The sequence below is a fragment of the Mustela erminea genome, chromosome X (assembly GCF_009829155.1).
Source record: "Mustela erminea isolate mMusErm1 chromosome X, mMusErm1.Pri, whole genome shotgun sequence".
NCBI lineage: Eukaryota > Metazoa > Chordata > Mammalia > Carnivora > Mustelidae > Mustela > Mustela erminea.
The window spans coordinates 121,258,838-121,264,568 of NC_045635.1; positions in this window are offsets into that span (position 1 = coordinate 121,258,838).

The window sequence follows — 5,731 nt, forward strand, 5'->3', positions numbered from 1 at the left end:
TTTCCAGGGGTTTTTTAAATTTTATTTATTTATTTATTTATTATTTATTTGAGAGAGAGAGCCCAAGCAGGAAGAACAGCAGGGAGAGGGAGAAGCAGACTCCCCGTTGAGCAATGACCCTGATGTGGGGCTTGATCCCAGTACCCTGGGATCATGACCTGAGCTGAGGGCAGATGCTTAAGGACTGAGCCACCCAGGTGCCCACTTTCAGGATTTTTAGATTAACTTTGAGGGCATTATGCTATGTGAGATAAGTAAGATACAGAAAGACAAATACTATATGATCTTATTCATATGTGGAGTCTAAACAAGCCAAACTCATAGAAACAGTGAGGAGACTGGTGATTGCCAGTGGATGGGGGAGGGGAGAAATGAGAGGTTTGACAAAGGGTACAAAATTCCAGTTTTAGGATTAATACATTCTGGGAATCTAATGTACAGCATGGTGGTTATTGACCATTGAACAACACAGGTTGAACTATGTGGGTTCATTTATATGTGGATTTTTAAAAGTAAATATGGTACAGTACTGTAAATGTATTTTCTCTTATTATTTTTCTTTTTTTTAAAGATTTATTTTCATTTGAGACAGAGTGAGAGAGAGCATGCAAATGTGGGGAGGGGCAGAGTCCTGCTGAGCACAGAGCATGATGCAGGACTCAATCTCAGGACTCTGGGATCATGACCTGAGCTGAAATCAAGAGTCAGCCACTTAACCAACTGAACCACTCAGGTACTTCTCCTTATAATTTTCTTAATAACATTTTCTTTTCTCTAGTTTACTTTATTATAATAACACGGTATATAATACATTTAACATACAAAAACATGTTAATCAAGGGGCGCCTGGGTGGCTCAGTGGGTTAAGGCCTCTGCCTTCAGCTCTGGTCATGATTCCAGGGTCGTGAGATCGAGCTCCACATACAGCTCTCTGCTCAGTGGGGAGCCTGCTTCTCTCTCTCTCTCTCTCTCTGCCTGCCTCTCTGCCTACTTGTGATCTGTCTGTCAAATAAATAAATAAAAATCTTTAAAAAAAAACAAAAACAAACAAACAAAAAAAAACATGTTACTCAACTATGTTATCAGTAAAGCTCCTGGTCAATAGTAGGCTCTTAGTAGTTAAGTTTTGGGGAAGTCAAAAGTTAAAAGTCAATACCCCTGACTGTTTAGGGTATTGGCCCCCTAGCCCCTGTTTTGTTCAAGAGTCACTCATAGTTAATAATACTGTATTGTATACTTGCAAGTTGCTAAGAGAGTTGATTTTAAATGTCACCACCATCACTACCACAACAACAACAAAGCAAGAGTTGTAATTATATGAGGGGATGCATGTGTTAAGTAACCTTATTGTGGTAATTATTTTATAAAATATATGTATATTTTAGTTATATATATGTGTTAAACTTAAAAAAATGTCAGATATATATTTCAATAAAGCTGGAAAAATTAAGAACCACTGATTTTAATATAACTGTAGACTCAGTGACAGGTATGTCAGGAATCTTAAATATAATTTTCCTATATAAGCCCTTTAAAAATCTAATTTCTCAAAATCAACTGAACAACAATTTGCTAGTTCCTGTTTTAACAGCATAGGAAAACTATAAATCCTTGTAGAGTCAGAAGAAATAACAACCTATCAAAAAGTAAATTACAACTTTATATTAATAGAACTCATCAAGTAAATACAATCATTTAAATACAACAGGATTATAAAAATGGACTTCAATGTCACTAAACAAACTAAAGGTTCTTTCTCTTTGTGTGAGAAAGAAAATAGGAATGTTGTGGTAAACTGAACTACCTTGAGAGTAGGACCTCAATTTAGTACTCTCAAACACAGAGCTATATTCCTTTAGGTAACCATGTACTTTTTATCCAAACAGGAATATCTTTTTTTAGGAACATTTTTCATAGTGAAAAAATAATCACTTGATCCTAGCCAAAAGGTGCTAGGTCCAAAAGGAGAAGCAGTGCACTAAAAATAACCAAAAGTCATAAACTGGGATGTATGGTCATCCTAATATTGTTCAATATATTAGAAAAATTAAACTTGAGTTTTTGTTATGGTTTAAAAAAAATCCTTGTAGAAAAGTCAAGTAAATTATTAGAAATAAGTGGAGTTCTGAAGAAAGATCAGACTAAAGGTGTAATTTCAGGAGTCATTTCTATGGTATAGAAAAAATGGGAGCTTTTAGGTAATATATAAAACCTTATGGTTGAAGCCATCAGAGGAATGAGAGCAAATGGAGACGGGAAGAAGACCAATGACTGAGTGTAGAGGCTCTCCAGTGGTTATTAGTAAGATAAATGATGAGATATCAGTAAAGAGGAAGTGAACAATGAGTAGGAAGATGTACCCCTGAAGCCAAGTGAACAAAGTGATTCATGGAGGAAAGCGTAATTGTGTCACATAAAATGAAAACTGAGAATTAACCACTTAATTTAGCAATGTGGTACCCACTAGTGACCTTGACAGGCACTGTTTCAATGGAGTGACAATAACAAATGCCTGAATAGAGGAAGATCGAGGAAGAATGGGAGGAGCAGAAGTAGACAGGAAATGTAGAAAACTCTTTCAAAGAGATTTAAAGTGGAGAAGAAAGGGGTGCCTGGCTGGCCCAGTTAGTAGAGCATGCAACCCTTGATCTTGGGATTATAAATCTGAGTTCCATGCTGGGTGTAGAGATTCCTTAAAAATAAAATCTTAAAAAAGAAATAAATAAAATGGAGGAGAGAAATGAAGCAATAGCTTAAGGGTCATGTGGGGGTTAAGAGAAGGTTTTGTGTGTGTGTGTGTGTGTGTGTGTGTGTGTGTGTGTGTGTTGAACAATGGGAGAAAAAAGAACATGTTGAGTAAACCAGAATTCTCCACTAGAAAACGAAAGTGGATGAAAGTGAGAAAGGAGAGAAGCCCTGGAGATGTGTATTTGAGTTGTGAAAGTGTTGAGATGAGTACTTGAGTTGGTATACAGTAATGGTGCTGCTGCCCCCCAGACAGGAATAAGAAAAGTTCACAGCAGGCCAGAAGGTAGAGCACATGGCTATATATGCTAGTAGGTGGGTAGATGTGGGGGGTATATGAGGAAACTCACTTTGGATCCCTTCTGTTTTATCAGTGAAGGAGGCAGCAGTGTTGTTAGATGAGAGTAGGGGTGGGAAGAGAGACTGGGAACTTGAGCTAAGAGTGAGTGGACTGTGGCACATTAAAGACCTGCATGAATTTGGTGTCATGGATTTGGAGTAATAGCTTGGGCCATGGTCAGCTCAGGAACAAGACATTTATGAACAATTTATTAATTCCACATGAAGAAAAACTTAAATGGTAGGACACAGGACGTTCAGATTCTTAGAGCATATTCTTCTTAAAATATAGCCTAATATACTGAAGTGTCTAATTCAATTATTTTAAAATATGTCTGCTTGAAATTTTGCATTTCTGGGGAGTCACTTCCCCACTGTTCATTTATATTTATATTTTTATTTTTTTTACTCTTAAAGTTTGAGGAGTTCCCTTAAATACCTGGCTAACTCTGATTGTAAATTCATATTTAAGAATGAGGCAATAGATAAGCTATTGGTAAGTTATCTAAAAACATTGTGCACTGGGTGGTACTTTTCAACAGTCAGTCTTGCTTCAGAGTGAGTGGAGTCAGGGGCAGTCACTATGCCAGAATGGGTACTCGTTTTGTTACTAGTGGACAGTCTGCATTGTGTGCATGGACATCTTGGTTCTCAGATTTCCCATGAAAAGATTTATGTGAGGATCTACACTGGAAGAAAGACAGCCAGAAGGAAAGTACCAAGCACAAGGCACTTTATTAAAGCAATAGTACACTCAAGTTGGAAGAGGGGGCAGGCCTTGAGGAGGCAACTGCCCTGAGGCTACAGAGGTCCTTTCCTTTTACATGTGTGTGTGTTGGGGGGGGTCTTGCATCATGGGTAGGGTAGTCTGTAATGGAGGCTGTTTCCATCATTTGGGAGACTCCTCCCACTGGCTGGGACAGGGGGCAGGTTTTGACCCCATAAGTTTTGTACTGGAACCCTCATAGAAGGCTTTCCCCATGAGGGGTGGCTATAACTGCAACGTAAATGCATTATAACAAGCCTAGTGGTTACTCTGGGGCAGAGGTGGAAGAGGAGAGCACAGTGTTCTGCACCTTTGACTCTTGGTCTGTTAGCCCCAGAGCCTTGGAAGCCACACCACAAGGTTGTACCCTCAGACTTCATATGTGTAACCTATTTATCACCGTCCATGCCTCCTGCTCACATCTCTATCTTACCCCCTCAAAGATTTGGGACTTTGCCTTGGGGAGTTCCTTCTACTGCTCATATCTAGCTTGTATCTAACAGTTCATTCTAGACCAGGACTTCTTAACCCTGGATGCACATCAGAATCATTTGGGGGGCTATTAAAAACTATCCATGCAGGCTTTTCCCCCCAGAGATTCTGATTTAAGTACTCTTCTACAAAAGAATGCAGATGAGTGTCAGGTAATTAGAGGTGTATCTGCAAATCCTTTCAAAGGTTAATAGTAAACATTTCAACATTTCTCATGTTTTGATGTTTCAACTTTTGGACATTGTGTTACACTGTGTTTGAGAACTGCCTTTATCCTTCCCATACCATTGCACAGAAACCACTTATTCTCAGCTTTCAGGGAAAAAAAAAAAAGACCCCAAACTTAAAAACAAAGCAAAACTATCATTATATGACCTTTTAATATCACATCAGAGTATTTCCTATTAAGTCCATTGAAAGCCAGAACCTCTCTCAGGAAATGCACCTTTATCTGATCATCAGAGCCCAGATGTTCTACAGTGCCTTAAACTGCAGAACACTGAAAGAGTGAAATAATGTGTTTTTTTTTTCTCTGACAGATAGAGAATATAATACCAAAGGTTATGGTTTTATTCCCTGATAGGATAGTAACCACTTTTGTATCTAACCCAGCAAATGTATTTCAATATCTCTGTCCCCAGCAATTATATAAATCCAAGTTTTTAAAATCCTTTTGGAGCTAGGTCTGTTATTTCTCTGGTTCCTTCAGTAATAAGTTAGAAAAAAAAAAAAAACTTCGACACAGGCTCACTACATATTTTTATGAGAACTGTATTTTTAACAATTGGGTTATATGTTTTCAGAGTTTTTGGTAGTTTACCTAGATGTAATCACTGCCAGAGGAAGCACTGGAGAAGAAAGCAACCCTCAGTCAATGAATGTCATAACAGGAGCTCCTTGTAGGATTTTACAACTTTTTCTGACTTCCCTATTCCAGAGCTACTAAGATCAGCTGTCGGGTTTGAGCTGGGAATAGGCAAATTGGGCATATTTTCAGAGATCCGACATGACGAAGTCTGTCTTTAAGACATTTTCATGTTTTAAAATTGAACTCTGCTTTTATATGTTACTACTGTCTGCCAGTTGGAAACTGATAGGACCTGGTGATTGTTTTCCAAGAAATCTGAAAGACCTGTTATCAGTGCCGGAGGGGGTCTACAGATTAAGAATCTAGAAGACATCTGTGGTCATCTTTCAGTTTAAAGACCAAAGGCTTGAGCATGGTGTTCCAGCTGTGGCACCACTGTTTGTATCTGAAAGTTTGCACAATATCAAAAGTTGAAGCAAACACAGACTTAAGGACATGCAGGGCATGCTTCCTTTGTTTAAGAAATGCTGTAGATTGGTGGCTGCAGAATCCCAGCATGAATGGGAGGGAAATTAGTGTCA